At 34.2% G+C, this 9,549-nt stretch overlaps 1 non-coding gene across 1 annotated transcript; it reads left to right on the forward strand.

Moving 5' to 3' along the window:
- Positions 1-4,102: 4,102 nt before the first annotated feature.
- On the forward strand, positions 4,103-4,263 carry LOC133303234 (U1 spliceosomal RNA). The gene has a single exon (XR_009750442.1). It is a non-coding gene; the product is annotated as a U1 spliceosomal RNA (small nuclear RNA).
- Positions 4,264-9,549: the final 5,286 nt, after the last annotated feature.

Consider the following 9,549-nt stretch of genomic DNA (forward strand, 5'->3'; position numbering starts at 1 on the left):
CAGAGAAATGTAGGAATACGTCTATTCCCTACATGTAGTACAACGAACACCGCTTGCACCTCACCCACAGCCTCACCCTCTTGTATGTTCTACATACTCAGGCTTACCGTATAGGTGAAACACCTCCATGCATATCACAAAGGCACTAACATATAATAGCTCAACAACATTTCCAAAACATCAAAAGCATGTAACACAACATGCATATACCATATCCCCATGGGACATGGTGGAACCACAACATGGCTAAACCGAGGACACGAAAGCTTACCTCTAAGCTAGCTATCCAATGCCACAAGCTCAAAGTCCAATCACAACAGATCACAATCTGATATGGACCAAACATAAATCAATAACATATACCACATGCATACAAACTAAAGACAACGCCTTTTCATTACGTTTTCAAGTCTTAAAGCTTCTAACAAAGCCACAAGCCCTAAATCCCATGATTCTGGCTTAATCCATTAAATACAGAAGTTCAACTTCATCAATCTAGGGTCTATAAACCCCCAATAGCCTACTGTATGCACAACACAGCTACTGTTCTGCGAAATCCCAGAATATCCGGATACTCCTCGGGACCATACCCGGATATGCAATATCCGAATATCTCACTGTACATATCCGGATATTCAATATCCGGATATCCAGAATCCCATATACAATATCCAGATATCCCAAAACCCCATATCCGAATACATATATCCGGATATCATATCCGGATATCCCATATCCGGATATTCCACGGGTAGATATCCGGATATTTCACGACAGAATGGAGTTTCTGCATTTCCTTGAAGATATCCCTTAAAGGTTCCCTTTTACCGATTTTAAACACCTATTCATGCATATCTAGGTGTGTTAAGCCTTACCCAACAACAAGTTATCATCTTTTAACCTTAACATGCATCAAGCTTCCATTTTTAAGCCTTAAAACTCAAGTTAAAGGTTGATATACATACCAAAGCTCAAAAACAGCAAAGGGAGATGCTCTTGGAGCTCACAACCAGACTCAAGCTACTGCCACAAGAGGATGCACGAAAATGAACACAATATGACTCTTTTACTCAACAAGAAGACACCTTGAAGCATCAAAATGCCAACAAAAGGTCACACCCCTCAAGAACAGCAAACACAACTCTTCAAACTCCCTCACACAGGTTCTCTAACTCAGAAACACCACCCCAATGTAGTCCCAAGGCCAACCCTCTCCCTCACCAAGTGTTTAAATGGAAGAACAAGCCTCAAAGGTGGAAGCTTGCTCAAGAAATGGAAGGGAAGGCAATGGAACAGTGTATAAGGTGCAAGTCAGCCACCAAGTCACGTAGACAAATCTGAGTGCCTAGGGTTATGTGCTAAAATGCATATATATAGCCAAAACTCACTTAAGCGCACATTATTAACTTTAATTGCTACGCTTAGCATTTTAATCCCAAACTTTGGATTATGAAACTACATAATTTTCTAAGAATTAACATATTTTTCTCATAATTTTCTGAGCAACTTTCCGGTACGCGCTTTTCCAAGTCAGTACCGGTTTCTAGCACCAGTTCTCATTATTTGGACTTGAAACTCGTTTTACAAGTCCTACATATTATTCTAGTAATTATCATGCACTTACTTTAATTTTCTGGGATACTTTTTCGGTACACAGTTATACCGACTAGCAGAACCGGTATCTGCACTTTTCTTCCGAAAAGCGACTTTCAGCATTCTTAATCACTTATTATGATTATTAAGCCTCATAAATAATTATTAGGGTCAATTATGAAATCATTTCCTATTTTTGCATAATTAATTAATTAAATACCTTAATTAACGGTGCGGGTTCTTACATTAATCAAACTATTAAAGTATAAAACAAATATTCCAATGGAGTTAATGAAAAGTTATATTATCAAACTCACACCCTTCTTTCTTCTCATGCACCTAGAATAGTATGTGAAAGGAGATCTCTTACCCAATAGATAATAGCGGAGGAATGGCGGTGACACGACAAATTAACGGTGGAGAAAGAAGAACCAGCACGGTGCAGGAGATCACCGAAACAGGAAGATCGAGTCTAAGTCAGGGATAGAAGATCGGAAGAGAAGAAGAAGAACGATTCAGATTTCAGATCTAGTTCTGAATCTAGGCAGCAACGAGTTTTTTTTTTACACATCAAATGACGTCATTTTGTGTATAATTTTTTTATTAAAAAAAAATGCAGTGACCCCTTTAACCCGGGAGTCAAGGGTTCAACCGAGGGGCTTCGGGGGTTAGAGGAGTCAACGTGCAAGTAGGGTCTAACTACTAACCCGAACCCTCAGAGAGAGAGAGTTAGTGACCCTGAGGGTTCGACCCCGGGGTGGAGCGGGGTTTTTAAACAGTAGTTGGAATAAGTGATGGGAAAAAAAATAGCTGGGAATATTTCTAAAATCTAGATACCAAATATTGACAATTTTTTTCCCCACCCCTAATTCTTGGGAATTCACGCAAAATTTTTATAGGGTAATACCGTAATATGTCTCTCTAGGTGCTGACAGACAATTTTTCTTGTACATCCATAAAAAAAAGTGTTATTAATTTTTTTTAAAGTTTTATAATTCTTAAGTTACATGAGAATTGAAATCTCATGTTGTATAAATAAAAAATATGTGGAATCCATATGTTAAAAAAAATTATATGTATGACTCATATCAGCACGGAAATCAAAAGGTGTGTAGAAAAATTTCAATTGTCATGTTAAATAAGAATTATAAAATTCTTTTTTTTATAAGGAAAATAATTTCTCCTAGGTTGAAGAAGAGGATTCTTTGCAGCAGAAAGTTTCATAAATTGTGCCAGAAATTTTATTTTTATATTGTTTTTCAAAAAAACAATGGATCCCAGGATATTGTTTCCATCGAAGAGAATAGGAATTTCGCTGCAACAGAAGATCTTTATCTTTTTTTATATGTGGTGGGTCCCACTTTAAAAATATGTACAGGGAAAATTATTCTCCCTAAGCTTTATAATTGAAATTGGGTACTTGGATTTTGTAGTTTGTATTAAAAATTCAAACAAAAGCTTAGCGCAGAAGACAATTTTTGTTAGAACTGAGTAATGTGAATAAGAAGGTTAATTTTGAAAAAAATGTATTGTTTTATTTGGAGGTGTCATTAGGCCTGGAAGGTGGGACATTATACCAAGGTCTGATGTTCATGTTCTCACACTTGGGAGCGAGAGACCAACTTGGCGCAAGGCAGCTCCAATGACACGTTGTGCTGGTACCATTCTTGGTTGTACACTGCTCAGAATTTAGACTTTTACTTTCTAGGCTTAAGTTATTTATGCTTCTGCGGAGGAATTTGAATTCCTTCAACTGTGTAGAAAGAATCATTTGTTCAATGGCTTCCTTGTTTTGTATGTAAGCCATAATATTTGTCCAAGTTTAATTTTATTTTTTGGATTCTATATGCGGTAATAATGTGGGGTAATGTTGGAAGCAAAACAATAAACTTCACTCTCTAGTAAACAGGCAACTATTTGGTGCTACTCCATCTTGCAATTTACGGATGAAGGTTTTGCTGTCCTCCTTTTTTTTTTATCTTTGCGAAGGTAGCTCAGACGGATTATGTTGGAAATGTTTCATTAGCTCGTTATTTAACATTGTGGCAATTTCATTATCCATTAGACGGATATTGCATTCTCTCATCTATAGTTATCACTCTAATTAGTGTTTGAGGGCTCGAATTATACATTTGAGTTGAAAATTTGAGTTATATAGTTGAAATAGCTAATCTCTCTTCACTGGGAAGATCTTTCAGTAAGCAAGACTTTAGTATATTAAGAATATAATCTTAATATGTTTGGAGTTGTCAGTTTTGGTTTTGAAGGAAGACGATAAGACCAGCAAGTCAGCAACTAGCATTCCTTCTTACGGGATCCTTGGTAAGAAATTGAACTGGGTTATAATGGGTGGGGCACTAGGAGAGTTGAACAAGAAGCATTGAAATCCCAAACAGGAGGATGCGTTTGGATAGAGCGATGCTTAGCATTGAGGTTCCACACCGGGCAGATATGATGTTCGAAGTGGTAGCATCTGCTATAAAACAGAAAGTAGGGCAGCAATTTCAACATACTTACCTGGACGGGGTCAATGGGTGATCATGAAGGCCCATGGCCTAAGCGGGTGACTTCCATTGCACTCAGGAAGGGTGCCAGTTTAAGGTCTACCCAAGTGGTGGAGCCTACGTCATAATTTGTTGCAGTGGGGGCCTGCGTTCGCGCGGCCCCTGCCCAATTACGAGTCCTAAATTTTGTAGTTTGAGGGAGCGTCTAAGTAACTCTTAGTAATAAATAAATAACCAATTGATGTTGCTCTGGTTAAGTGGTGGTGATATAATCGTTAATATATTAGCGAACTTCGAACAACCTGACGATCTTATGCAATTTAAATTAGATATACGTAGATGTTTATTACTTATTTATAATATAAATCTATAGAAAGTGAAATTTATACTAAACTAGGATGTTTAAATTGTATCCCAAAAAGGAGGGTGAGAAAGTTATATTTCAAAATATAACTAAGATAAGATGGAAAATGATTTGTTTATAATTTTTAATAAATTTGGGAAAAAAGTTTTTAAACAAAAAAAAATAACCCTTCCCTTAAAACATTATTTATAGGTTTGAGTATGTTTACTGCACCTCTGAATCTAATCTATGCCCTGTTAAGTTTTTTAGTTAGGAACTTTTCTTATTTTATTTTTTTGTTTGCATTTGCAAAGAATTAATTTAACCCAAAAGTTTAAGCTGGTGGGTAAGGTTACATTAATGATTTTATATATTTCAACACGTTTTCTTATACAAGAGTTCACTGGGCTTGAAAGGTGGACAATGCACGGGTTCACTAAAAAGAAAGTGGGGACGGTGAAATTTGAACCCGGGACATCAATCCAAAAGCTTAAGTTGTTGGATGAAATTACATTAATAATTTAATTACGTCAACAGCCTCTTCCGGAAACACAGCCAAATAGAAGCACGCCCAACTGCTCTTGTTTAGTTCTTAAAATTTATTTATGTGCTCAACTTTTTGCTAGATTTAGGCTATATGTTTGCTGAGAGTGGGAAATAGGGGTGGAACTTTTGGGATTAAAATCACTTTACATTTGCTTCGTATAGCAAAAAATGTGATAAGGTTGAAAGTTGAGTGCAACTCACATTAAAACTTAAATTCTAGCCACTCGTATAGCATGAAACTGAGTTGAAAGTATAATTAAAACTTTTTAAAGCCAAATAAATGGGGTTAAGAATGGTAAGTAAGTGATGGTTTAACTTGGCTTCTGCAGCTTCTTTAGTCAACGAACTCTGGTGGACCATTTCAAAAGGATTCTATTAGAGTTATTCAGTTTGGTGCAAAAGGGATGCTCTTTGTATCTGCCGATGATAATAAAACTGTCAAAAAAAGGATTCTATTGAAGTTTTTCACTAGTGAGCTTACATGGTGTCGCATTAGGCTAATTGACTCGTGGATTTAGCTCTAATATTATGACTTGTATGCCTGATATATTGTTTTGATGGGTTTACATAGCATAATATTTTCATGGCTCATTTGAGGAATAAATTTGTGTACATGCATTAATAATTCCTTTTCTCCTTTTTCTTCAAGTGAACATTTTTATTATCGATGCAACAGGTATTCAGAAAAGAGAGTCAGTGGATCTGACTGGATTTGATGGCAATTAGCCATTAATTGATAAGAAAGTAGCACCACTTTTTTCTCACTATTGCAGTATCGTTACTAGCTTGGTGAGTTATGTGATTACATATAATTTTTCTATTCCTATCTCTATTATGAATCTACTGGTCAACGGTGTATGGTAATTAGATTCAAGAACAGTGTTATCTGAAGATATATTTCATCTTGCCATCATTGTAACATTATTCTTTTAGCTCTTGTTTGCTTATGCAATTTAAGCTTTGGACCCTGCAGTCTGACTTGTCACTTTAAGTGAATCTTCCATCATCTTTGTTCAATTCATGATGCAGGAATAAAAGAAATCTTTTTATGTTTATTTTGTTCACATATATATTGCTTCTTCAGCTCTGTTTATTTGGGTAAGTTATCTTTCTATTTCTTTCCTTTCATCTTTCTTACATGGAGCTCACGATATAAAGAGTTTCTGTCTTGGTCATATTAATATAGACTGAAATTAACTTCTATTAATTACGCACTTACTACTTACTACTACACTAACTGATATTGATAACATTTACTGAGTGTTGCGTATGCCCTTTAGAATTTGATCCACTTCAAATTATTAAAATTATCTTAAAAGAACTTCAGAGCTCCGAGAATTATTTAATTTCTTTTATTCATTTCAAAATAAATACGTTTTAAAAATTAATATTGAACTAGTCACTAGTCAATAGTTGAAAGTTGAAACTAGAGTCGAACTTTCTTCTCTTTCCCAGTTGCAGGTTCCTCTGGCTAGGGGTGTTAAAAAAACCTTTGGTCCGGCTTCTGTACCCGTCTATTTTGATTGTTGGCTACAGAATTGGATTTGTTTAAAAGCTCAATATCTAATGATACAAGCTATTAGATTTGGTCTAAGCGATTTGAGTAATTTATATTAATTTATGTGTTTTTCACCATTATATAAAAAATATATTTGACAATGCAACTAGGGGTATAAATGGGCTAGGCCAGCCTACGACTTCTATCAGGCTGACATGATATACTAACTCTTATTTTATTTTATTTTTTTATACTACTTATTTATTAAACCCAACCTAATTTTCACTTCCTCTTCCATCATCATTTTTGTTGTTTTTTTTAACAGACTTACAAGTTAACTCAGACTTTTATTTTTTGTAAATGAGTCAAGTCACATAATGATAATTATATTCATAACAGATTACAGGCTGGACCAGTCTGACATATTTAAACACAGAATTAGTCTTTCAAGACCAAAGTTGAGCCAACCTGACCCATTAACACCCGTCTATTTAGGGCATGTTTGGTGTATAGTATATGATAAGGTCTGATAATATAAGACCTGATAGTATGAGGTCTGATTAAATTTTAATATTATCCAGTGTTTGGTATGATATTGTATAAGATAATATCCTCCAAAAAATTTATTTTAATATATTAATATTGAAACGATATATTAGTTCTTGAGAATTGTACTTGTAAGTAATATTAATACGTCAATCGCTTATCAGGCCTAATCTCATCCCCTTAGGCCTGATTAAGTTATACATCATTTTGATGTGTTCTGCTGTATAAGCTTATACTATACGATAGTCATACCAAATAATTGAAAATGTCATAACGTATAGTATAAGCTTATACTATCAAGTCTTATACATCACATCAAACAGACCCTGAGGAGACGTTTGTTATCACCATTTTTTATGAACTCACGGGAAAACATGCTAAGGAAAGCCAGAAGACCATGTTTGGTTGCCAAAAAGTTAAAAGTTTCTCGTATAATTTTGTTTCCGGAATTTTGCAATTGTGTGCAAAGTTGTGTACGGATACCATCGTGACAATACCATAGATTAGTTGGAATTTTTGCGAGCCAGGGGAAGTTAAAAAAAAATAACGATTAGGAAGACCAAATTAACCCTGTGTTTTGTACTATCCGTGAAGTACCATATCAGTTTCTTCTCTCTGAGTAACATTGTTATAATTTTTGAATGAAAAAGTAAAAGGTGAGGTTATTTTTGTAAAATAACTTCACATTCTCATTGATATTTCACACTAAACCAAACACACACTCAGTAAAATTAACCAAATATTTTCAGAAAAATATGAGCCTACCAAATAACTTTTTACTAACATTTCAGTAAAAATATATTTCCCTCTATATTTTCGAAATTTATAATTTCCGGATAAATTTTTTTTTTCTTGTACCAAACGCCTAAGGGTAATAGCTATGGATTTGGATCCTCTTATATGGAAAAGTGATCATGTGGTCATGTTATTTGATTACAGCCACTCATTCTTATTTATTGATAATGAAATAAGAGAGAAAGAAATATATAATTTGTAAATGAGTAAATGTGATTAAATAATATTATCACATCCTTACTTTTTCACATGAGAAGATCCAAATTGAGTAGTTATTATAATAACCTGAAAATAAAATAAATGCTAGTCACTTCAATAACGCACTGGTTCTTATCTCTTTCGCAGAAATAATAGTAAAAAGAGCAGCCGTGCTCAGTTTTGTTGATCAGTGTTTGCCAAAAATTATATTTTTGTGATCCATTTTATTTATGGAAAATACAAGTCTCATGTTGTATGAGACTTGCTATCTCATGCCATAGACTCAAAATATGTGGGACCTACTTTTTTAAAAAAAAGTAAAAAAATAAATAAAAGCTAGCACGACTTTTGATGTATGAGTAGGAGAGGTATGTTATCTAATGTAACATGAGAAAAACATACCCCTTTATTTATTCTTTAATGAATTGAGTATCTGAAATATTAACAGTGATACTATTCATTTGCCAAAAAGACTATTCGTCTGAAATTAACAGAATTTTTTTCAAGATTTTTTCAAAATTCAATTATAGTTGTTGGATGAGTTAAAAGTTTTAATTTAAGTCTGTTCATCTTATCTAAGAATAGCAGCTCATTAATGACAAACAAAAAATGTGTCGAGGATTTTCCAAATATCAAATCAGACAGCCATCAATATGTGACCGGCCAACGACCATTTTTTAATTGTTCGAAGATTTAACTACGATTGATGGAGTGCGGCGTAGTAAAATCATCTTAGCCATGGCATGGCATCTGACCGGCCCTTTCTAATGAATATGATTTACCCTCTCTACAAATATGTCTACTTTAAACATATGGGATTAACCAACAAAAGCCCACAGTTGGTAAATAGCTGAGTTCTTTAAGCATGCTGATAGGGTTCGATATCTGGCCGTGCATATAAAAAATATTTTGTTTGGGAGGTTTACTCACTTAATGTGATCTCTCACCTTTAAAGGATTAGTCTTTGATTGATGCTTTGTTGGGAGAGGTTTACTCACTTAATGTGATCTCTCGCTTCTAAAGGATTAGTCTTCGAATGTTGGCCGGAGAATACCTTGGAAAAACAAAAAAAAAACATGGGATTAAGCCCATAAAGAAAATGACACTTGTAGATACTAGGTATTTGCATAATTTAAATCATTACAATGTTATAATTACGTTATATATATATAAACGAAAATATTGTAAATATTAAATTTCTTTTGTTTTTGAAATGTTAGCATGGGCATGACGAAGAGTTGTAATTTGGGTTCCAATTATGCACCATCCATCCTATAAGATGTGACCAATCGGTCCCCGTACACCCTTTAGATATGATTGTTTGCTGGATTGAAAATAGAAGTGTTTGTTCAGATACTAATGGTTTTGTTGATAGAGAACGACTTCATTGAATGAGTGTTTGGCAGATAGAGTCATGAAGTTTTTATATCATAATATTTACATGCACTTAATTCTAAAATAATATATTGCAATGATTGTTAATTATTGTTTGATATCATTTTATTTTAGTTAATTCTAGTTCGTTT

The sequence above is a fragment of the Gastrolobium bilobum genome, unplaced genomic scaffold, assembly GCF_033153095.1.
Source record: "Gastrolobium bilobum isolate Gb01-03AN ecotype WA unplaced genomic scaffold, APGP_CSIRO_Gbil_v1 utg8229, whole genome shotgun sequence".
Classification (NCBI taxonomy): Eukaryota; Viridiplantae; Streptophyta; class Magnoliopsida; order Fabales; family Fabaceae; genus Gastrolobium; species Gastrolobium bilobum.